The sequence below is a fragment of the Pseudorca crassidens genome, chromosome 9 (genome assembly GCF_039906515.1).
Source record: "Pseudorca crassidens isolate mPseCra1 chromosome 9, mPseCra1.hap1, whole genome shotgun sequence".
NCBI classification, from domain to species: Eukaryota; Metazoa; Chordata; class Mammalia; order Artiodactyla; family Delphinidae; genus Pseudorca; species Pseudorca crassidens.
The window spans coordinates 63,606,854-63,632,315 of record NC_090304.1 but is presented as its reverse complement, the minus strand read 5'-3'; the positions used below and the strand labels follow the sequence as shown (position 1 = coordinate 63,632,315).

The 25,462-nt window shown below is 43.1% G+C and overlaps 1 protein-coding gene across 9 annotated transcripts in view; it reads left to right on the top strand.

Moving 5' to 3' along the window:
* Nucleotides 1-4,004: 4,004 nt before the first annotated feature.
* Nucleotides 4,005-25,462, top strand: part of LOC137230686 (synaptotagmin-like protein 2) — a 109,757-nt gene continuing 88,299 nt past the window's right edge. For 4 of the 9 annotated variants that reach the window (XM_067750560.1, XM_067750557.1, XM_067750559.1 and 1 more), the window contains exon 1: nt 4,005-4,156. The gene's annotated coding sequence lies outside the window, so the exon portion shown is untranslated. Of the gene's footprint in view, nt 4,157-4,509; nt 4,637-11,292; nt 11,671-22,258; nt 22,438-25,462 lie in introns of those variants that run through there. The other 5 variants (XM_067750552.1, XM_067750555.1, XM_067750556.1 and 2 more) reach the window with 5 other exon arrangements.

Genomic DNA, 25,462 nt, shown 5'->3' with positions numbered 1-25,462 from the left:
GCTGCCCTTCCTACATCATAGGGTTGATGTGAAGATCAAACAAGATAATCAGAGTGAAAGAGCTTTGAAAATACAAAGCCCTGTAGAAATGCAAGGCATTATTAAAGACTGTGGAGAGATTGCTAACACAATTTGATTCAAGGCCAAAGTTTTGTACTTCCAAAAGTTAAAAAGATATTCAGCATTTGCAAATTATTTAGAAAACCAAATTCCTGCTGTGGCGACCCAGTACTATGACTGAATTATATGCTAAATGCTGTACATTTGATACCTACTGCTTGCTATAAGTCACATAACCACATTACCACACTGGATGTAATTGTACAGCATTTTGCAATATCTTCCATTTTTGGTGGGTAAGAGGTTATAAATCAACATAGCTTAAAGACAAACTCATGTCTTCACTAGAAGATTTGGTTTTTAATTTCTTTTACTTTTCCATGGTGGCAACAGTGCTACTCTCTATAACATGTCTACTATGAGATGCAATTTAGCAAGCATTAATTAAGCGCCTATGGTGTACAGTCATTTGGGGTAGAGATGGGGTTGAGGGAAGGGTGGAGGTCATGAGAAGAAACACAAAGCAAAAAGGGGTCCTTGAATTGGGGGAGATTTAAAACTGGTGGGGAGTGCCATATCCTGTGACAACTAACTATAAAGACACAATGAAATCAATGCCAAGAAAAGGCTTAAGGGGCTTCCCTGGTGGCGCAGTGGTTAAGAATCTGCCTGCCAATGCAGGGGACACGGGTTCGAGCCCTGGTCTGGGAAGATCCCACATCTGCGGAGCAACTAAGCCCGTGAGCCACAACTACTGAGCCTGCACTCTATAGCCAGCGAGCCACAACTACTGAGACCGTGAGCCACAACTACTGAAGCCTGCGTGCATAGAGGCTGAGCTCCACAGCAAGAGAAGCCACCGCAATGAGAAGCCTGCGCACCGCAATGAAGGGTGGCCCCTGCTCGCTACAACTAGAGAAAGCCCACGCGCAGCAACAAAGACCCAACGCAGCCAATAAATAAATAAATAAATAATAAATTCTTTAAAAAAAAAGAAAAAGAAAAGGCTTAAGTAATACATCATGCGGGTTCAAAGGATTGATTGAGATGTTCAAAGGATTGATTCATTCAACTAGGAGGGCAGAATCTTGTGAGATTTGTCCCTGGTCCTGATGCCTGAGAAGGATTCCTTGGGTCAGAAATAGAGGTGAGGATGTCCAGAGCCTGCAGGGACCATACCTAACCTATCCCACAAATATTTACCCGCTAACTGGCTGATAAAACTAAACAACTTGGCAATGTGCCTGTGACTCTACAAAGTAACAGCTGGGTGGTGTTAGGGGTTAAATCCCAGATTCTCATTTGAAAGCAAGAGCCTTTGGAATTCCACCATCCCAGGAGGCCAGTTCAGAGGGCAGTCATACACACCTCTGCAAACAACACGTCATTTTATTTCAGTTCCATAGAGTTGCAAGAATTTAATCTTTGTTCAAATGGAGGTTCCAAATTTAAATAACCCACGCGCAGCTGGAAAACTCTCCAGGCCTAAGTTCCACCTGCTTGTTTCTAAGCTAACTTCTGCTTGTGTCCCAGTCAGTTTTCACAGATCCAGCACCAACCTTTATGTTTGAGTTTAGTTTGGGGGGAGGGATTACACTTCCCCTTCCAATTCATTACTGTTAGATTACTTTTCCCTTTCCCCAAAGTATAAGAACTCTCTTCTAACCATTATCATACTATTAGCTAACATTTATTGAGATCTTACCTTGGGCCAGGCAGTGTGCTATGCGTATTACAGCATCTCCCTTACACAGGACAGGTAATATTACTATTTCTATTTAATTGCAGAGGAACAGAGGCTTAAAGAGGCTATGTAACTTTTCCCAAGTAACCTGGCTAGTTTAGTGTTGGAGTCCAGTGGAGTCAGGACACGCACATATAACCACTGCACTGTATTATCCCTACCCACTTGTCTTTCTCTTCAGTATCAACAGAGAATTCTGTGAAACTTAAGTGTCACTTGTATGCAAACCATTTTGAAGGGTGGCAATCTGTAGGTTAAGAGGAAGAAGCCGCCCCTGACTTGCTAGCATCATGTTAACTAAGATTTATTCAGCACTCTCTATGTGCAAGACACTGCTAAACACAGGCACTTTCTCATTTCAACCTTCACAGTAGCCTTAGAGAGGGGCATAATTATCATCTCTTTAACAGATGAACAAACTGAGGCACAGAGAGGTTAAGCAACTGAGCTCAGGTCCTCTTAGAAAGTGGTGGGGACAGTATTTGAACCTTGGCCGTTTGATGTCAGAGCTCTAGCTTTTAAGCTCTGAGCGATATGGCCACTTCGGATGAGTTGAGGGTCCCTGACAAGACCCTACTTCAAAATTTCTCCCCCACTTGCCTGCCCCAGAACTTGAAGTGAGAAGCCTTAGATCCTCCTTTGCAGTTGGGAGTTGCTGTTTGTTTGCTGGAGAGGAGTGACACTGGGAGTAGCGAGCATCGGTTTCCCTCAAAGCCCTGTACCAGGTGATGCAAGGCAACGATGGCGGGGGAGCGGGCAGGGCAAGACCCAGTGCCTGCCCTCTAGGCTGGAGAGGAGCAGGAAGGAGATAAACAAGGCAGGTGCAATCGATACTGAAATTGAGGTACCAAAAGCAAATGAAGTCATGCCACTCCTTTGCTTAAAATCATTCACCAGCAGTCATCACCAAGAGGATGATGACAGCCTGCTTCCCTCAGCAAGATAGGCACAGCTACTCCTCCTGCATCTGTCTGTCTTCCTTCTTAGCTTCATCTCTGCCCCCCTGTCACTCACTCTGTGCAATAGCCAGGCATATGACAGGCATCTTCATGTCCTCTTTGCGTCCACCTGACCTAAGTTATAGCGCTCCTTCAAGACTTATCTTGGTCGCACTTGTATTCAAGCTTTTACTGCTCTCCTCTCCCCAGTGTATGCGACTCTATAACACTTTGTACACCTATTATAGCAGTTATTACCCTAAATTGAAATCGTTTACAAATTTGTCTCTTCAAAGGCTTAATCCTCTTTTGCATCCGGAGTGCTCACTCAGCACGGGGGACACACTAGGCTCTCAAAGCTAGGGTGAAAGCCAAAATACGCACATTAACCCGATGCAAGGATTCCTAGGTCGATTAGTAGTCCTGCACCCAGCGCTAAACGAAGGCACTTGGGGATCAGTACTTGTAAGTTCGGGAGAAGAAATATCTTTGGAAGGACCCAAGGCAGACCTGGGCTACACTCAACTGGATGTTCAACAGTAACTGGGGAGATGATGAGGAAGCAGAAGGCCTTAAAGTTCACCAATTTTGGAAATCTTCCGGGTCTGGCTCCACCATCGGTAACTTTTTTTTCAGCTGGCCCTGATACAATATTGTATTTATATGCGTGCCTGCCTTTCTACCAGCCAGCACCTTCCAGCAGTTTACCAGTCCTCACTCCGCACCCATTGGGTGGCTCAGGCCGTACACATCACCCTCACCGTTTATCCAGGTATTATTGTATTAGATATTTTAAAATCATCAGCTCGTTTAATCCTCTCAACAACCTGTGAGATATTTTTGTTTATTTTTCTCGTGAGGAAACTAACGTTCGGAGTGCTGAAAGCACCTTGTTCCGTACCACTGCGCGCCCCCTTCCACTGCGCCGGGGCTGACCCCGCTTTCTGAGTGGAAGATGTCCCGGCGCTCCACGCTCTCGGGCTCCAAGGACCCCTAAAGCAGAGTGGTCAAAAAATGTATTGCATTCTTTATCTGCACAGTGAAAAAGTTGTTTCGGGGTAAAAGTTGTTGAGAAGGAAGCCAAGATGGGGAGCTAAGGGGTAGAGAAGAAACAGGAGCGGGGCGGGGAGGAGTGGGAGAAGGACCCGAGAGAGGGCTGGAGTCCTAGGGAGCTGAGGTCGGGGCGGGGCGGGGCGGGGCGCGGGGGCGGGCCGGGCGCGGGCGCAGAGCTATTGGCCCGTGCGTCGGGGAGTGGCCCCTGAGCGCTCGCACGCCGCTCCACGGGGAGACCGCACGCGCCTCCCATCGCTGACAGCGGCCGGGCGGCACCTGGACCGCAGGGCGAGCGAGCCGGGCAGAGCCGCCAGCACCCCGCCGGGGGAGAGGAGGCTCGCAGCGCCCAGTCCGGAGGAAGGTAACGCGCCGCACCGCGCTCGGGGTTGCGGGGTTTGCTCCAACCGGCCGGGGTCTGCGGCCAAGAGGACGAGGGAGGCGGCGAAAGGCTGTCAGCGCGCCCGGCTCTAGCCTCGACTAATTTGCCCACTCGCTGTGTTACCTCGGGCAACTTTCTTTCCCTCTCTGGGTCTGTGTTTCCTCCTCCGTTAAATGAGGGAGTTGGTGTTGAATGGTGATGCATTTCTGGTCTTCTGAGTTCTAAAACGTGAACTTCGTTTTGACACCCGGCAAGCGCCCTTTCTCAATTTCGCACTCACGAAAGAGCCGGCTCCGCTGCCCAGGAGGCGGTCTCCAGGAAGCCGAGGTGCTTGGGTAGGCGGCGGTTCCGTGGGCTGTCGCGTTTCCTGGGGCTTTCGAGGACTGAGCCTGGGCTTGGGACTGGCTGCTGGGTGGCCCTGACTACAGAGTAACTGTCCCTAGATTGCTCAGGTGGAGTAAGGTAGGGCGTTAGGACCTATCTGCAGGCGGGGGGTTGGGAAGGGGGAGTTGGGTGCCGACGATTTCTACCTGGAAAATAAGCAGATTTGTTTTGGAGTTCTCCTCCTACACCCAGACCTTGTCCCGTGGTGAGTTATAAATTACAGGAATGAGATTTATTATCTTTCAAAGTAGAAAACCAACTGCTTCAGCAGCTAGGACATAGGGCTCTCCCAGCATGTAGGAAGTGGGCCTCTCTCTCTGCAGCCATCCTCCTCCCTCTTCCTTTTCCTCCCTCCTCCCTTTATAAATCCCCTTTGACTTTGAGGGGCTCCACTTCCTGCCTGAATGAAAAGTCCTCGTTTTCGTGGAGTGCTGGTTTGTGACCAGCAGCCTCCAGGGCTTTGGGTTCTGGGTTGAGATGGAAGCCTAGATAAGAACAGACTATGAATCATACTGTCAGCCTCTACCATGCAAGGATGTGCAGAGGAAGCCCCACGGGGTTTCAGACAGACAGACAGACAGAAAGACAACACTGGAAGGTGGGATGGATTCCAACTGCTGTTCAGCTTCCCGTCCCCTTCTTGGCAGCCATCCTCAGCTAGGCAGCCAACTGTCGGAGGAGGGTGCTTGAAAGGAGCAGAGGACTTTGGTGGGTTCTATGGAAGGTCTCCAGCAATTCTCTCCCTTCTCTTTCCCTCAGCCCTTAGTGTGGGATCCAGGTGAAAGTAGATTCCAGGGTCCATCAAGAGCAGCGGAGGAGAGGGGCAGGGCAGTGGCAATGTTGACTTTTTTGGGGGCACTTATGGGCCAGACACTCTTCTTTGCATGTAACACGTCCTTAGTTCTCACAAAGCCACGTGAGGGCTGGTATCCTGATATTTACCCCATTTTACAAATGAGAAACTGAGGCTCAGAAAGATGGCTTCCCTTAGTCACATAGCTAGTAAGTGGCAGAGCTGGGATTCAAATCCAGTCTTTGTGACTCTAAAACCTGTGTTCTTTTCCCTTTTTTGGTGCTCCTTGAGTAAGGGCAAGTTGGAATAGTGACAGCAAAAATGATTGTTATTGAGTTCTCACGAGGTGACAGACTCCATTCAAAGCACTCTAGAGGTGTTATGTCATTTATGGTGCAGGCGTTTCAGTCATTCCGGTGGGCATCAGTGATGCCTTAGCCTCTCTCAAGCAGCAGTCCCGTTCCAGAACGCCTGCCTGATCCCACCCAGCTGCTGGTGAGTGGGTTGGGTGAGGGCCCTGTTTGCTTTATCCTAGAGGTGGTTTGAAGTCTCATGAAAGATTGACTGTCCACAGCTGATCCGTTAGACCTGACCGTTGGCTTGTGAATGATCCCACTGTCCCCTAAGAGGCCTTTCTCAGGCTTCGCTCAATAAACATTTGTGGAATGAATGAATTAGCACCTTGTGCAGAGTGGTCTGCTGTCCTGAAGAAATGTGAGGCGGCCCCTGGGGCAGCCCGGGCCCTCACCATCCTCAGAACCCAGGATGCCAGGCCAGATCGTTCTCCCCCTCGGGCAAGGAGGGAAGGGTGAACTGTGCCCCTGTGGGCTTAACAGATTTCCCTGATAATGTGTTGGCTGCCACCTGTTCTATAAATGAGTTTTTAAAGATAGTAGATGAAGACAAATTTGACTTTTGAAAAAATTAAAAGGAAAAGTGACTTAGTTTTAATCAGGTTTCTGCTCTCTCAAAAAGTGGGGGGAAATAAGATGGTACTATTTGCCTTAGGGCTTCCCAAACTTCTCCATTAGAAGAGTCTCTAATAGCAAAAGAAGCCTGACAAGTGCTCCTGGGGGTTGGGTTATAGTTCAGATTGGCCCCAGTGAGCATGGAAATTGTTTTAAGGATTTATGCAGGTTTTTTCATTTGATTCCATATGTCTGTCAAATTTAGTTTTTCTGATAAATATTTATGTATAGTTTTCTTCTCCAAAATATTTGTGTAAAATTGGTGTCCTGGCATATTGCTTTATATTCTTGCGGGGCTGAGAGTACCCAAATGGAGAAACAGGGCAAAGGTTCTGGTCTGGGAGCTTTAAGTATTGTTTGCATTTTCTGGTCACTTGGTTCATAGTGATAGAGCTTCCCAGCCTCCTGTGGTGATAACCTCTTTTCCCATTTTTCAGAGTGTAGAACATATTTATAAAATAAAAACAATCATTTTTTCCCTCCCCCCAGACTTATTAAGATATAAATGGCATTGCGTAAGTCTAGGGTGTACACATGATGATTTCATACATGTATATATCACTACTATTTTTCTAGGACGTTTAATATTTAGTCTCTTAGCAACTTTCAAGTATGTAATACATACTATAGTCACCATGCTGTATATTAGATCCTAAGAATTTATTCATCTTATAACTGGAAATCTGTATGCTTTGACCAAGATCTATTTCCCCCACTCCCCAGCCTTTGGCAATCATCGTTTTACTCTCTGTTTCTATGAGTTTAGCTTTTGTAAGATTCCACGTGTAAGTGATATCATTATTGTTTGTTTTCTTATTACCAAAACTATACCTATTTGTTGTAGAAAAAGATAAAATACAGATTAGCATTAATAATAATACATCTGTACTCAGAAACAACTAATGCAAAACTTGGGATACAGCCTTCCAAATCTTTTCTCTGTACGTTAAAAAGAAAAAGAACAAATGAATATAACCCTTACTTTTGATTGTATTATTGTCAGGGCTAAGAGCCATCTCAAGTTGCTTTTGAAAGAATGTTGAGAGTAAATCATGAATAATTAAAGACATCATAAAAGTTAATCCTGTTTGTGAACCCCAAAATTCACCCCCTATAGTTCCCCTGTGTCATTTAGTTTCCAGCAGAAAGAAGTGCCGGCAGTGGGGCTGCTACTGAAGTTACGGGGTCAAGTTGTGCTCCTTGTTAAAGTGACTCAAGTATCTTAAATGTCTCAGATGTAACAAAAAGGTAGCTCTTCAGTGTTGTTGATGTGCAACACGTGAGCAGAAAGTTCTAAAGCTAAATAGCACAGTGAGGAGGAGAGAGCCTTAGATAAGGTCCTTGCTCCAACATTGCATTTTAGTACCTGTGTGACTTTGGGTAGCTTCTGTGAACCAGTTTTCCCTCCCGTAAATTGGAAATAATGACACCGACTTGATTTTTCTCCACCGAAGTCACTAGGAGGACCAAGTGGCAGGTGTTATTGTTTGTTACTTGAATCGCATGTCAGTGTGTATGCAATTAAAAAAAAATTTAAAGGTAGAATAAAACAAAAACATTGTCGGTCTTTATAAAAATGCCGAAATCTAACTCCTGGGCCTAACGTTAGTAGGACTTAATTATGATGCAGATGCTCTGTTGGATCCCTACTCTGTTTTCTTCAAAGAATATAGGATTCCTACGTGGCTGGCGTCTCACTGATCTTCATCACAGTCCTGAAGCGAAGAAAAGGACAGAAAATCGTCCCATTTCACAGAATAAAAACAGGCTTGCCATTCAAGGGAGCTGTTCCTTTGCACAGGGAGTCCCAGAGCTCCTGAGGGCTGTCTCTAGATGCTTAAATCAAGGCCGAAGCATGCTGGGAGGAAGCAGTGAGAGCAGCCGGAAAGGTGATGATGTACCCCTGGCGGCACTCGCCCAGCTCGGAGCAGCTCTGCGGAGAGGAATGGGCCCTGTATTGGGAGGCAGGTGGCTTGGCTTCTACTCGTATTTCACAGATAGGCTGTGAGCTCTGGGTTTAGTCATATCCTCTCCAGGAGCCTTGTTTTTTTTTTTTTTTTTTTAATCTATAGAGGGAGTTGGACCAGATGAAGTTCTTTCCAGTCTTAAAAATCTATGATTCTGGGTTATTTTTCATTCACATTTGCCCACATAAAAGTTTGGTAGAGCATCTAAATGAATCAGGTGTCAGAAAATGTTCCCACTTCCTGTTGCTTTCAGTGCGCCCTCATTATTTTCTAAGGGTCTCCCCAGCTGACTGCCCTCATGCAGAACACATGATCCATAGATCATTGAGAGGAGAGTTGTTTCTGCTCATCTATTTGTTACTGTTAATCTAGAACATCCTCAGATTGTAGGAGGGAGAACTGCTTTGAGGCAACTTTTGGGAAGGTAGGTTGACGGAAGCCTAATGAAAGCAGGTTATTTATGTTAATAAGGCTGTGTGTGTGTCACAAAGTACTCACTTCTGAAATCACTAACTACAGTACTTTTCTTTAGTGCCCACTGGGTATTGGTCCTGTGCTGGGACCCTTGCAGAACGTGAGAGAGTACACTCTAGAGTGGTTTAGAACCATAGGCTAGGACAAGGGAGGGAGAGAGGAGACCGGAGAGAGGAGAGAGCGCCAGGTGTGGCTGGAACACCTTGGAGACGAAAAGGCCAATTCGGGAAAAGATTGAGGCTCTAAGGGCTTGGAATCTCTGGTTTAATTCTGCATCCAATTGCCTGGCGCTCAATGGGAACTTAGTATTTTCAATGAATTAATAAATGAACAAATGGAAGAATGAATGAGTCACTCTTCTGAAATGAAATCTATGCTGAAATGTGGTGTAATGGTCCTCAGGTGGTTGCAGTGACTTTACATATGTGAAGTACTTACCACTTACAAAAACACGTTGCTATGCATTATCCCTCAAAATGTTGATAGAGATTAAAGAAAGCCAAAATAGAAGCATTTCCTAATGTCATACTTTCTAGATATTTTGCAGCAACTAGTAGAACAGATTTGGTTTGCTATTTATAGATAAGTCTTCTTTCTATAACTGCATCAAGAAATATTTGAGAGGGGGGTGTAAGACCTAGTAAACAATTCCACAAATTTGCATTGTGAGTTAGAGGGAGAAAGAAAGGCATTGCTTAACTTCTGAGTGAATAGACATTCTTTTTTCCCTTGTAGAGCATTGTTTTACTGTAACTCCTGGTGTAACTGACACCATCAGCTTCTGATTAGACAGATGTGTTTTGTGCTGCCATTACTCACGGCCACAGGCGCCTGGTCTCTCCTGCCACTGGCTGAGTCAGTTGATGAAAACACAGGGCTCTGAGGCTGAGGGCATGGGCTGGATCCCAGGCCAAACCAAGGCGCCCTGTCATATCCGTGCCTCAACCACTCTGCCCCCTCTGCCAGCCATCTGCGCTAAGAGGAAGACTGAACTCTGGCATGTTAGATTCTTTAGGTCAGAATCTTCACCACTGCTGGTTTTAGACTAATCATTTGAGTTTTAGAAATAAAGGGTCTGGCTCACAGACTTAGATGAACTTATGGTTACCAGGGGCGAATGGTGAGGGGGACAGATAGACTGGGAGTTTGGGATTGACATGCACACACTACTGTGTGTATATATACACACACACACACACACACATATATATATATATATATATATATATACACACACACACATATATATATATTTTTATTTTATTTTATTTATTTATTTATTTTTTGCGTTACACGGGCCTCTCACTGTTGTGGCCTCTCCCGTTGCGGAGCACAGGCTCCGGACGGGCAGGCTCCGGACGGGCAGGCTCAGCAGCCATGGCTCACGGGCCCAGCTGCTCCGTGGCACGTGGGATCTTCCTGGACCGGGGCACGAACCCGTGTCCCCTGCATCGGCAGGCGGACTCTCAACCACTGCGCCACCAGGGAAGCCCGCCATGCACACACTGCTATATTTAAAATGGCTAACCAACAAGGACCTACTGTAGAGCACAGGGAACTCTGCTCAATATTCTGTAAACCTAAATGGGAAAAGAATTTGAAAAAGAATTTGAAAAAAAAGAAATAAAGGGTCTGGGTTTTCAGTTTAATTCTTTAATTCTTTATAGAATGGATTCTAGGGTTGTTTTAGGTCTGCCATCTTGGGACATGTTGAAGGGCGCATCCTGAGACCTTGGTTGTCCCCCAAGTCTGCAACTATCACCATAGCATATCACTTCCTCAATGTGTCTGTAAAATGGGAAAGATCAGACCTGCCTCACAGTTTGTTCAGAGGATTAAATGAGGGCGTATATTTAATGGTCATATATTTAACGTGGGGGGCTGATGCCCAAAGGTGAAACCAGGCTAAAAACTTGTCCCTTATCTTGAAGGCAGCAAGGAACTAACGGAAGTGTCTCAATATCCTGTGTGAAATAACTAGACTTTAGGACAGTAACACTGTCCACAGTATGGAAGGTGAATTTGAGGATGATCAAAGGCATGCTTGTTTGGACTTGTGGGAACAGATAAGATATTTTAAAGCTTTTGGTAAAAGGCACCTGTAGGAGCAGAGATGGTGCTGCTGTTTAATTCAAGACTTCTGGAGGAAGGTACACATGTGTTGGAAAACAGTGGCTCCATATACTAATTTATGGACTGGACCACATTGGGGATGAATTCCAAGACGATAACTATGCCTGCCTTGGAGTTAAGCATATTTACCCCTTTTAATAAGGACCCAGGTGTCCTTCTGGCACAAACGATTGAGGCTTGGACCCAGTAAGAATGTGTAAGGGCCGTATTTCCAGAATTGAAGTTCTGGGAATTGTTGAAACCCAGTACGTGCTGAATTTGGTTCGTGCTTTGCAGAATTTCTCATGCTCAGCAGGCACTGCTGCGGTTAGCAGTCTCTGAGTTTCCTGGTGGGGGAGGAGCAGGGAGGCGTGGGCCACAAAACTCTCATCTGTGGGCAAATCGCAAGAACCTGAGCGGCCCTTTTCCCCAAGCCGTCAGCGTCAGGCACAAGTACACACAAGTGTGTGTTTTTATGTTTCTGGGCCTGTGTTTCTGTTTCCCTGAGTGTTGTCGGCTTTATCCAGACCAACGGGAAAACCTGACATACACCCGGTGTTCCTCAGGGAAGAACCCCTGGGGAGATCAGCCTCCGTTGCTAGAGTTGCCTAAACGTGGAGAGGATCACCCGCTTCCCACATGAACTGGGTGGTGGCCCGAGCCAAGGGTGTGGAGGAGATGTGGCTCCACCTGTCAGAAGCTTCCGGGAACAGATGTTCGTGGAATGGAGCACAGGTGTTTGCTTGGTCTGTGAGGAACTGCGGATGCAGTGGACGTGCTCCATTTCTCCCTACTCTGGTAACCTTTCTCCACGATCACTCTGAGTCGTCGGGAACTGAAAGCTAGTCTCAGGCTGACAGGTGGAACACAGGTTGCAAGATGTACCCTTTAACTTCATAGAGGCACCTCGCCTTGGGCTTTTGGATGTGAGACCTTTGAACCTGTCTTCCTCACGTGCCAAGCCCCAGGTCCTTCTCAGTGGGTTAATCAAGCGGAAGAGGAATCCTTTGATAGATTCGGGTTTGGTCTCTCTCCTTTGAGACCACAGGCACCAAGACAGATGAGCTGTGGGTGGGAATGGTCAGCTCTTTGAAGGGTGTGTTTGTGTGCTTCACTCCCTATAGGTACAATGACCACGTGTTTAAGTTTAGTTTGATATTTAAGTATAGTATGACTGGTTGATCTTTGGTGAAATTTTGTCGCTACTCTTTTTAAACTATTATTAAACAGCGAATGTTTGTTGATAAAGGGGCAGCATGCTCTGGGGGAAAGAATATCAGACTTAGAGACAAGAGTTAGTTCATTCAGTAAATACTCAGTGTTTACTGTGTGCCAGAAATTGTTTTAGGCTCGGAGTCCAGTGGGGAAAGCAGATGTCTATAATTACACATGGTGTGATGTTAATAGTCAGATGTGAGTATAGAAGGAGGTGGGGTGGTGAGAGGGAAGAGGGAGTAAGTGCCAAGGGCTTCCTGGAAGAGGTGACACTTGAGAGGAGACTTGAGGGATGATAGGGATCAGAAAGTTAAGAGGGGCAAGAAATAGTGTGGCGGGCACAGTTTCACATTCAAGGCAAGGTTGGCAGGAACTGAGGCCAGGGAGGTAGCGGGTGGGCTGAACGTGGAGAGCTTTGTAAATCTCATTAAGGAGACTGGACTTTATAAACCCCTAACTTGTATTCTGCACTGTGTGAAAATTGGGCAAGTATTTCCTCTCTGAGCCTCAGTTTCCTCATTAGTAATACGGAGATGATAATGATTGCCTGGCTTTATCTCATGACATAATAGTGAGACTCAAGATAATAATAGTGGCCAACAATTACTGATCACTCACTATGTGCCAGACAGACTTTGCATTAAGCTCTTTACATGAATTAACTCATTGAATCCTCACCACAACTTTATGAGATAAGGTACTATTATTGAGCCCATTTTATAGATGGGAAATCAGAGGCATAGAAGTTAAGTAACTTGTCTCAGATCAGAAAGCTAATACATGGTGGAGTCAGGATCTGAACCGAGGCACTCTGGCCACAGAGCACTTCTCAGTAGTGTGCACGTGTGTGTGCATGCTTATGTTTATTGTGCTATCTCTCTGTCAAGCTTAAGAGCCTAGTTATGTTTGCTTGAGGCAGAAGAAGTGCATAGCTCTTGACTTGCTGTGTGTAGTGTTTGGCTTCTCCTCTGCTACAGCTGAGCCTCTAAGCTGGCTTCCTCCACATTTGCCATTCAAGTCGCCACCTCCTTCCTGAGCACTGGTTCCTCATCTCCATTGGAGTTCTAGACACAGCCACTGAATTTTCTGCCCTGCTGTTAGTTTTTACCTTTAACCTGGCTGCCCTTCCAGGCACTTGTGGTTGAATGCACTAATCCTGCAATTGACTTAAGAACTTTGAGTCTTGTTTGATTCCTGCATCTCCTGAGGAGCATTGTTACTGCTTCCTTCTCAGTGTTGTTCCCAGATGACATTTATATTTCACCTCTTTGCACCTTCTAGCTCTCTGCGGCTTTTGTGACATCTATGGCAAAAGCCCTGGTCCTTTTGATTATAGTGACTCCTCTCATTCATGCTAAAGTAACATGTTTAGAAAAGTAACAAAACTCACAGACTCCCCCATTACCCACTGCATAAAACACCTTAGTTTGACATTTGAGACTCCTTAGTTTGACATTTGAGACCTGTGTTTTAGGTTCATATCTTCCACTATCCCCTTCTATAAACTCAGTCTTCCATTCAAACCGTATTCCTCTTTCCCTATAGCAGCCTCTGTGCATTTTTTACATAGCTTCCTGTCTGTGCCTGGAACGATACTTTTTTTTTTTTTTTAAGATGTTGTGGGTAGGAGTTTATTTATTTATTTATTTATTTTTTCTGTGTTGGGTCTTCGTTTCTGTGCGAGGGCTTTCTCTAGTTGTGGCAAGCGGGGGCCCGCTCTTCATCGCGGTGCGCGGGCCTCTCACTGTCGCGGCCTCTCTTGTTGCGGAGCACAGGCTCCAGACGCGCAGGCTCAGTAGTTGTGGCTCACGGGCCTAGTTGCTCCACGGCATGTGGGATCCTCCCAGACCAGGGCTCGAACCCGTGTCCCCTGCATTAGCAGGCAGATTCTCAACCACTGCGCCACCAAGGAAGCCCTGGAACGATACTTTTATTCCCCTTCTTGAGCTCTTCCCTGCCCTGCCACTTACTCCCAAAATCTTACCTGTTCTTAAAACCGCAGCTCTGTGGTAATTCTTACCAAAACCTTCCTGGTTCATCACAGCAGGAAGTTTCCTCTCCCTTCTCTAACTGGTTTAGTGTTTGGCTTATACCTCTTTTATGGTCGTCATCGCATACCACCTTGTGTTAATGCTCTTTGTGTACTCATCTTATCGTCTCTATTGGTCTGAAATTTCTTAGAGGGCAGGCACTTATTGTTATTTCCTTGTTGTCTGGAGCCCAGCAGGCTGACACAGTACAAATGTGCTGAATGAATATATTTTGAAGCACTGAGTTATATTCACTATCTTTTTTTTATATATACGAATTTCAACATGTCAATTAGCTATAAGAATTTAGCGGTCATAGGGCAGTTATTAATTAGATATTTGGGATTTTGTTTTGTGTGTGCGGGAAGGGATTAACATAGTGAGCCTGAGACTGTCCTTAGAAATGCCTGCTTGCAAGGTTGGTCCTTGACTGGTATCTGAACTTGGATTGCAGAAGGGTTCCCACCACTCTAAATGATACCAGTAGCTCACTGTATCTAAACCGTGCAAACAATGCAGTTTATGTTCAGCACCGGCTTTCCTTCTGGGAGTCTGGAATTTGGGTACATGCCAGGCAGGGGGTATCTACATGACCAGTCCCCAGTAAAAACCCCTGGACGCTGACTCTCTAATGAGCTTCCATGGTTGTTAACATTTCACACATGTTGTCACAACTTGTGTGTATGACTCAGCTGAGATAGGCCTCTTCGAAGCCCATGCCTGGTTTTCCCCAGACTTCACCCCATCTGCCTCTTTTCCTTGCTGATTTTGCTTTGTATTCATCACTGTAATAAATCACGGCTGTATGATTGTATGCTGTCCTATGAGTCCTCCCACTGAACCATCAGAAATCTGGGGCTGCTCTTGGGGATCCACTCAACACACCATGAAATGCCACAAATGCAGACCCAATCCTTTTTGTTTCTTTTTTCTTTTAGCTAAGACTTCAGAGTTATTAAAGTTTTGGAGAGGTTATTGGTCCTCACATAAGAGAAGAACCCAATTCTTAAGACTGTATGCATATGGGCATGTGAATGAACATAATGCTCTGTGAGATAAAGCTGAAGGCTTCTTGACTGCTCTCTGTAAAATCTGGGTGAGAAAGAGCTATTGGAGGAGGCTTGGTTGGATTTTTCATAACATCTCAAGTACTGTCAGAGTCCTAAAAGTATTAGTTATCAGAACTAGGCTCTTAGAAAAACTAGGGGCAGTATTAGCCTGGGATCCACGCATTCTTATTATTCCTCTAAATCAGGAGTTGAGTTCCTTGGGACATTTTTCCTGCCTGAAAATAAGGGGTGGGCAGGAGGGCATCCATAATGTTGAGATTCTATTGTGTCGGACATCAGCTAGGTATTTAACATGAATCATTTCCTTTAGTCCTCACAAAGTTCCTCAAAGGTAGGAATTTTAAGCTGTACAAATATAGTTAAGGAAAATGAAACTTAGAAGAAGTGAAATACTTGTCAAGGGTCACACAGCTAGTGAGTGCTAACCCTGGAATTCAAGCCTAGGTCCAAACTCCCAAGTCAGTGCTCTTTTTTTTTTCCCCCATTGTGCTGCCTGAACACAATGGTGTGACTTCATAAAATAATTAGAAATCAATCACTATATCAGCTCTTTTACAAGTGGCTAAGCCTTACCTGGGCCTCAGTAAATGTTAAGTTTTGAGAAGTTTTATCTTCTGGTGCCTAGCTGGAAGGTTTAGAGAAGGAGGAAGTTTCCCTGGCAATGGTGGCTCCTGTGCATGCCCTAGGCTTGTGTATTGCCTTTCCAGGGTCCTGGCTCTATTCACAGGGCCCAGGAGTGTGCTGCAGTCCATGAGTGGGTGGAGGCAGGAATGGCCTGCTCTGTCATTTTGTCAGTTTCAGAGCAAGTGTGCCTGAAATCTTTCTTTCTGATAATCTTGGATAAAAGCTTGTCTGGGAACAATCTGCTTTATGAAATTTGAAAGTAAATGGAGAGTTGTGTTTTTTTTAAAGAACAGAACTAGAAGGAGGAAAATAGAAATAGGTGATTTGGGGTGCCCTCTTCTATTCTTATTAGTTTCATCCTAGGAAATGCTTTTATACCACATTGGTTTTAGATGATAAGCATATTTCAGTAAGGAAACAAGGCCTTGGGCTCCACAGAGTACAGTGGGAAGTGCTGGGTGTGAGCAAATAAATTTAGCATCCGGTACAGGGCCCAGCACAGACTAGGTATACAATGAACATTTGTTGAATAAATGCAACTGGGGGTAAGTGTCTTACCTCTTTTGCTGCCCAAAGGACAGAGTAACTTGGACCCCAGTTCCCATTAGTGTGCTCCTGCTGAGGAAGGGAAGATTCACTTTTTTTAGATCAGATGTTGAACCTGGGGCCAGGCCATCATCATTTCAGAGAATGAAATGCCAATGGTTTCTCCTTGGTGGGATGAGATTTTATTTGTGATGCTGAGAATAGATTTAGTGGTGGAGGTCGTAATAATAAGAGCTAGTACTTAGGTAGTGTTTATTATGCGAGACTAAATGCTTTACACATACAAACCCATCTCATCCTCACATCATACCTTTAAGTAGATATTTTACCAATGAGGAAGCTGAAATGCAGAGAGACTAAGTAACTTGCCCAAGGTCACATATAAGTGGTAATTCTGAAATGTGCATGTGGATACCAAAGAGCAGCCACTTAACTGCTCTTCAGTGATATTATAAAGGAATAGGAACCTAGGCATTTTCCCCCATTTTTTTTATTGTGGTAAAATACACATAAAAGTTATCATCCTAACCTTTCCTAAGTGTTCAGTGGCATCAAACACATTCACAATGTTGTGCGGCCATCACCATCATCCATCTCGTAACTCTTTTCATCTTATAAAACGGAAATTCTATACCCATTGAACAATAATTCCCCATTTCAACCTACTCCTACCCCCTGGCAACTACCATTCTACTTTCTGCTTCTGTGATTTGATTACTCTAAGTACCTCATGTGAGTGGCATCATACAGTATTTCTCTTTGGGGGACTGGCTTATTTCACTTAGCATAATGTCCTCAAAGATCTCCCATATTGTAGCATATGTCAAAATTTCCTTCCTTTTTAAAGGCCAGTAATATTCCATTATATGTATATACCACATTTTGTTTATCCATTCATCTATCAATGGATACTTGTGTTGCTTCCACTTTTTAGCTGTTGTGAAAAATGCTGCTGTGAACATGGGTGTATAAATATCTCTTCAAGTCCTTGCTTTCAGTTCTTTTGGGTATGTACCCAGAAGTGGAATTGCTGGATCATATGATAATTCTACTTTTAATTTTTTGAGGAACTGCCGTACTGTTTTCTGCAGAGGCTGTACCACTTTGCACTCCCATCAGCTCTGCACAAGGGTTCTAATTTCTCCACATCCTTGCCAACACTTGCTATTTTCTTTTTTTTTTCTTTCATAGTAGCCATCCTAATGGACCTGAGATGGTATCTCATTGCAGTTTTGATTTGCATTTCCCTAGTGATTAGTGATGTCAGGTATCTTTTCATGTGCTTATTGGACATTTGTATATCTTCTTTGGAGAAACATCAAGTCTTTTGCCCATTTTTAATTGGGTAGATTTTTTGTTGAGTTTTAGGAGTTCTCTATAACTTTTGGATATTAATTCTTTATCAGATGTATGTGATTTTCAAATTTTTTTCATTCTGTGGGGTGCCTTTTTACTCTGTTGATAGTGTTTTGATGCACAAAACTTTAAAATTTTCATGAATTCCAATTTATTTTTTTCTTTTGCTGCCTGTGCCTTTGGTGTCATAGTCGAGAAGTCACTACCAAATCCAATGTCATGAAGCTTTTGCCTTATGTTTTCTTCTAAGAATTGTATGTTTTAGGTCTTTGATCCATTTTAAGTTAATTTTTGTATATGGTGTTAGGTAAAGGGCCAACTTCATTATTTTACATGTGGATATCCAGTTTTATCAGCATTATTTATCGAAAAGACTGTCCTTTTTCCATTGAGTGGTCTTGGCACCCTTGTCAAAAATCATTTGAGGGAACCTAGGCATTTTGAAGGGCCATCTAGTCCTTGCTATTTCTTTGCTTCATTTATTAAAAGAATAGTACGGGTGAAAGGCTTCTCTTTCCATGAATTCCTGGAGCAGTTTCTGGAAATTCTGCTTTTCTTTTAGGTCTATATAAACCTTAAACAATATTTTAAATTTTTAATCAGAAAGAAATGAATGTTCATGTTTGAGTCTTTTCATACTTTTCCCCCTAACATAATGTTGTTTTTTTCTTCCCTCAAATACCAGGCAAATAGTAGAAATCGAGTTCAAACAAGCAGTAAAGACTTTATAAACTCAAGTTCCCCCACTGGGAGACCAGTTCATGGAGAAATATGATGACCGGTTGGGAATTTGGATTCTTTTGAGTTTTGTGATATGAAAGTCTATTCTGTGACCTTGAGGAAATGGGAGATTTTATTGCTTGTTCTGTTGTCTTTTAGAGTTGAATGTGCATTTTTGAGTCATTGGAGCATGGGGGTTGAGGAACTGTGAGCTCTTTTCTCTAATAAGTTTCATAGCATCATTAATTAAAGATGGCAAAGCGTTAACTTCTCATTTGGACATGTTTCCAGTTGTGCTGGACTTGTTTTTCAGACCACATAGTTAGTTTTAATTAAATATTTTGTGGTGTTCATATTTGCATTGAGGGAGCGTACTGACCAAAACAAAATGGAAATGCAATTGCTTGCCAGATTCCAGCCACAGATCCTCCAACCTTTTTTTCGTAATAGGATTTTTCATTTGTGCAGAACTAAATAATATGACAGCTGTGAGGCCTTAACCATGGAAATGCCTATTTATTTGCCTGTTGGAACAATTTCCATGACAGAAAGTGTTGAGAGCATGCCCTTGATTTTTAAGGACAGGTTTATAAAAACATCAGTTATGAGATATATCAGCTTACATTTCATGGATGTTTTCAAAATTTGATGTGGCTGAAACTTTTCTCCATGTCTGTCTCTTGGAGAAAGTTTATAATTCAAAATCCTTGAAGAGAAAATAGAAAACTGCTTATCTCTAAAACACAGAATTTGATTAATAACAGTTCTCAAATTACTTTCTTCCTTATAGGTATTTGTATTTTGTAATGAAACTGGGCAGGTAGAGTAGCAGTTTATTAACAAACAAATAGCTTTTGTGATTACTTCTGTTGTGAAATCATTTTGATTCTTTGGTTTATTTATTTGGTTTCTAAAAGGTAGTTGTTTGAGGAGGAGGAAAAATCCTTCTGGAGACTTCAAGGTACTTAAAGAGACACATTTCATAGGAGCCCCATTTGGCGATGGCTTGCATTAAATCGACTATTAAGTTAAGCTACAGGTTAAGAGAGAAATGAGCAGCCCTGACTGAGAATAGAACACAGAAGGGCAAGGGACATGTGGCTGACAATGGCCTCCACTGCCCTGTCAGATAACCCTTTCTGATCTATCCCAGAAGGGTCTGAGGGAGCTCTATTGGTAGAGCCCAGGGTCACCCCTAATTTGAAGAGGTTAGAGGCTGGGTTGGTGTCATTTTCCCTGGTGAGTTGTGTCTTTTTCAATGATTCAGAGTCCAATCTATAGAACAACGGGCTTTCGCTGAAGCAGACTATATCCCACATCGGACCTTGCTCATCTGGCTTCTTTTGACTCATACTGGGTACATACCCAAATTTAGCACATAATAATAATCTTTCCTATAGAATTCACTGGTTACATACTGTGTGTAGGTTCGATCTCAGCTAGACTGTCAGCATGTCAAGGTTATTCATCCCCTTCTCCTGCAGCTTTTGTATTCCTGTAACAGCTGGTAGGATTCCCAGGGAATGAGGTTGAGAGTTATGGGTCTTTCTCAATTTCAAGAAATTGAGAAAGCAAACAGCTATTTGCTGCATGTATTCCCTTATTTATGAGCTCAAAGTTTAGCTATATGACTCCTCATGAGTTACTCCCAACATCTTGCTAACCACACGACTTAAGCCAGAAGAGAGGGATTGAAGTGGGCACACATGAGAGACTTCAAGTATGTATTTGAAGAGCTGTTTTAGGCGTGTTGGAAGACAGCTGTTTGCTGTGTCCACAATGGACGTGTAAAAGGGAACAGATGGCAGATTAGTTGGTAAAAACTTAGATGATAAAGGGCTGGTCCACCTTTAGGATAGGAAAGGAACTTAGAAGTTGTCTATCCCAGTCTTTATTCTACAGATGAGGAAACTGAGGCAAAGGCAGGTTGAATGATGAATCCAGGCTCACAAAGCTACTGAGTAGCACAGTCAGTGTTGAATTAATGTCTTGAGGCTTGCTGTTTTCCCATAATCCCAAAACAGGCTTGCTGTTTTCCCATAATCCTCTACTCCCAATCTTTAATCATTGCAAACGCTGTGACTAGATGCTCAAGTGCTCTACCCAGCAAAACTGAGGTCTCTTCCTTCTGGATTTTTTTAAATTTAAAAGACTAGATGACTATCTTCCTGGTGGAGGGGGTGTGCAAGTAAAGACCAGAAAAAAAGAATATTTTCTGGAGGTCACTGTGAGCCCGTATACTTACTGAGAGTTCTTTGTTTTGGAAGATGCACATTTGTACACATGTACCATTTCGCTGCCACACCATACTTTATCTCTTCACCCTGAAGTAGTTTCTAGGGCATTTGGTTTTCCCTTATGCTGTGGAATGGTGATAGGACAGGAGCTGCTAGCATCCTGTGGCACCTGCCAGTTTCCCTAAATAGAAGGCAAGCAAGAATCCTCAAGCTGGGTTTTTACATCTAACAAGTGAGAGCCCGGGGATCAGAGGAAGCTGCTGGGAGGCTGTGCTTGAAATGCAGATGAATTTAGGATGAAAGAGAAAGCACAGTGTTTGGCATGTAGTTGTCACTTAAGAAATAATTATTGAACAAATGAATTATGGTGCTTCTCTTCCTTCCCTTGTAATTATAGAGCGGGAAGGGAACTTAAAGACAAATTCAGCTCAACCTTTTCATTTTATGGGATGAGACAAGTGAAGACTAGTGATTTGCCCAAAGTCTCACAGCTAGTTAGGGACTGTGCCGGGGCCAGGCACATGTCATTCTCTGTCTTGATATTGTATTACGTTGAACCAAGTGAAATTGTCATTTCTGTGGATCAGAGCATTTGCATATTGCAATTTTGTGTGGTTCCACCTAATATGTTTGAAGGACCAGTACTAAGTGTACTTTCTTCTCAGTAATAGCAATAACAACCTTGGCCTTCTCTGTGAAACAAGCCCAGAGCAGTGTAGCTTAGCGTGAAGATCAAGAATACTGGTTCTGAATCAGATGATCCTGCTTTTATATCCTTGGTCTTTCTAAGCTGAAGTTTCCTCATCTATAAAATAGAAAAAATATTATGTACATCACTCTTGAGATTGTTTTAAAGGTTAAAGGAACTGATTCTTTGAAAGGCTTAGTATATAGTGCCTGGCACGTAGTACTTACTTAATGAGTATATGCTATTATTCATTGCATTAATAAGGAAGAGAATAGAACTCATAACGTTTTAAAGTTTTTAATCCTTCTAGACAGCACATTCATTTCTTTTTCTCTGAAACCTGTGGGTTATGCCATACGTTTGTTTTCTAACTTGGACATATCTTTATATTCTATTTCATACACTTCTGCTGGTTATAGGGAATATGCTTGGAAGACCTTGGCTTTGACAAAACGTGCTGTTGTTTCATGCAAGATCATCATGGTAGAAGTAAAGCAAACGTGTGAATATGCAAAATTAGACCAGGATCTCCATTAAGGGACGGGGTCTCTTCTGTAACAGTCATGCTTGATTCCTCCTCAGTTTCTAGCTGAGGCCAGGTGTATAGTCAGGGCTCAGAATGACTGACCAACTGACTAAGTGTATTCTTCTAAAACCTGGACCCTGGAACTATATCCAATGTTTGTCCATCTCTGTCTTATGGGTCAGCAAGTATCTCTACTGCCTGGGCTTGGAAACAGCCATGTGTAAAGTGTTTCTCATAGAACTCTTCATAACCCAGTGACACATCCAGAGCAAATATGTTTTCAGACAGCTGCATACTTAGGGGAAAAGTTAATCACCCTCTGGGTAAGAATGTACTAAGGCACTCCCAGCCCTGAGAAGGAAGCAGTAGACTTACCCTGAAAACAAATACTTCCCTGGCAGAGAAAATAAACAGAAGCCCTTTCTCCTTCTCTTCAGTACCACCAGCCCACTAGTCTTAGGGATCGTAGACTTTGGGGTGTCTTGCCCTAGTGTCTGTGCTGCCTTTGGACAGGACCAAGGCATGAAACCAAGGGGAGGAGGCCATGCCTGAGGTAAGCCTTCTTCCACAGTGATTTGCAGGGAGGGTTACTTGTGGTGCACTGTCCTAACAGCTACCGGTAAATTCCCTTGTCAGCTTCCACTTGAACTGGTCTCCTCCCGTTTCTCCATCCTCTATCTCCATTTACTTTGCACACATTTCTTTTGCCGTTGTAAATGGAAGTAAAGTTCGATCTTTAGAGAAACGTGCTACGTGAATAAAACACTATTTATTGAAAAGGCAGAAACTTACTAAGAATTGGCCACCATTTTGCAAAAATAAGCAGTATCCCCCATTTTACAAATGGGAAAACTGAGGTTCAGAGAAATTAGCTGGCACAAGATCACACAGCAAATAATCAATGCAGCTACTACTGCAGCCTCAGTGGGAGGTGATCTTTAACCTCACTGTAGGCCTGTAAGGCTGGGGTGGGGAGCACAGCTTTCACAGGCCTTTCAGAGTTGAGAAAATTGGAGCAAAAGGATTGTGAATTACTGGTTTACCCAGCTCTACTATAAGGAGTAGAAAATGTGTACGTTCCTTCATTCACATATTTATTAAAACCACTTTTATTCAGTCTCTGCTCTTGGTTCAACATTGTGCTAGGCACTGAGAGGGTATCAAATGGGTAGAGGACATGGCTCCTGTCTCAGGAGCTTTTATCCTATAAGGAGATAAGAGTCCTGAAACACCTGTCCTTAATGTAAGACGAGGAGTTTGATTATGTGATAAAAACAGTCGGTGCATTTAGAGGCGGGAGAGATCTACGTAGGTGGTGAGGAAAGATTTCGTGTGTTAAACATTCAGTCTCAAATGGTGGTGCTTATGGTGGCAGAGGAGAGATTTCTTAAGATTTTAAAAAAACTTTAAGATAATTGTAGATTCTTATATAGTTGTAAGAAATAATACAGAGAGACCTGTGTACGCTTTACCCGGTTTCCCTCAATGGTAACATCTTGCACAACTATAGTATAATAATCACAACTAGGATAATGACATCAGTACAATTCAGATATCCTCAGTATTACATGTACTCACGTGTGTGAGCACAAGAGTGCTCACCTGGGTGTGTTAAGTGCTGTACAATCTTATCACGTGTATCCACCACTATCAAGATGCCGATCAGTTCCATCCCCACAAGGATCTCTCCCTTTTTCCTTTTACAACCATCTCCATCTTCCTCTTGCCTACTCTATCCCCATTCCCAACCCCTGGCAACCACTCTTCTGTTCTCCATTTCTATAATCTTGCCATTTCAAGAATGTCACATAGATGGAATGATAGAGTATATAACCTTTGGGATTGGCGTTTCTTTACAGTTAGCATAATTCCCTTAAGATTCATCCAGGTTGTTGTGTGTATCTATAGTTCTTTTTATTGCTTAGTAGTATCCCATGGTGTGGATATACTGCAGTTTAACTCTTCACCTCTTGAAGGGCATCAGGATTATTCCTAATTTCTGACTATTACAATAAAGCTGCTGTGAACAAGACTTTTTTTTAAACAATTTATGTAGCATAGTTGGGTCTAACCTCAGGTAGAGCATGAAGTGGGAGTCACTGTCGTGCCTTCCCTGGGGATATTTTGTTCTTTCATTTAGCAGTCATTCAGTGAGTACTTTTTTGAGCTAAGCATTATACGACTTACATTCTACTAAGAAGTAGGTGAAGGAAAATTACCTTTGTTGACTCTTGGACTTCAGTGGCCTACGGCTCTCAGTATATGGCTTCTTTGGAAAATCAAGCTGGAAGTCCAGGGTGTGGACCTCATTAAGCTCCTGTGGACTCTGACAGGCCGCAAGAATTCAATGTTCAGGGTTTTACTCTGAATTCTCCTGGACCAAGTCAGACTTTCTGTAGCATTTAATGATTAAAAATTTAATTGAAAATCTTACCAGTCAGCCTTTGGAATTATTTTGGAAACAGAAGAATAGAAGAATTTTCTGCAAAAATTGTTTGCAAATCTGCTCTTCCTTAAAGACGAAAATTAAAAAATGGGACCTAATCAAACTTATAAGCTTTTGCACAGCAAAGGAAACCATAAAAAAAAAAATGAAAAGACAACTTACACAATGGGAGAAAATATTTGCAAATGATGCGACCAACAAGAGCTTAATCTCCAAAATATACAAACAGCTCATACAATTCAACAAAAAAAAACAACCCAATAAAAAATGGGCAGAAGACTGTAATAGACATTTCTCCAAAGAAGACATACGGATGGCCAGTAGGCAGATGAAAAGATGCTCAACACCACTAATCATTAGAGAAATGCAAATCAAAACTGCAATGAGGTATCACCTCACACCAGTCAGAATGGCCATAATTAAAAAGTCTACAAATAACAAATGCTGAGGAGGGTGTGGAGAAAATGGAACCCTCCTGCACGGTTGGTGGGAATGTAAGTTGGTGCAGCCACTATGGAAAACAGTATGGATGTTCCTCAGAAAACTAAAAATAGATTTACCATATGATCCAGCAATCCCACTCCTGGGCATATACCCAGACAAAACTTAATTCAAAAAGAAACATGCACTCCTATGTTCATAGCAGCACTATTCACAATAGCCAAAACATGGAAACAACCTAAATGTCCATCAACAGATGAATGGATAAAGAAGATGTGGTACATATATACAATGGAATACTACTCAGCCTTAAAAAAGAATGAAATAATGCCATTTGCAGCAACATGGATGCAACTAGAGATTATCATACTAAGTAAGTCAGAAAGAGAAAGACAAATACCATATGATATCATTTATATGTGGAATCTAAAATATGGCACAAATAAACCTATCTACAAAACAGAAACATATTCACAGACATAGAGATCAGACCTGTGGTTGCCAAGGGGGAGGGGGGAAGGGAGAGGGATGGACTGGGAGTTTGGGGTTGGTAGATGCAAACTATTACCCTTAGAATGGATAAATAATAAGGTCCTACTGTATAGCACAGGGAACTATATCCAGTCTCCTGGGATAAACCATAATGGAAAAGAATATTAAGAAAGAAAGAATGTGTGTGTGTGTACACACA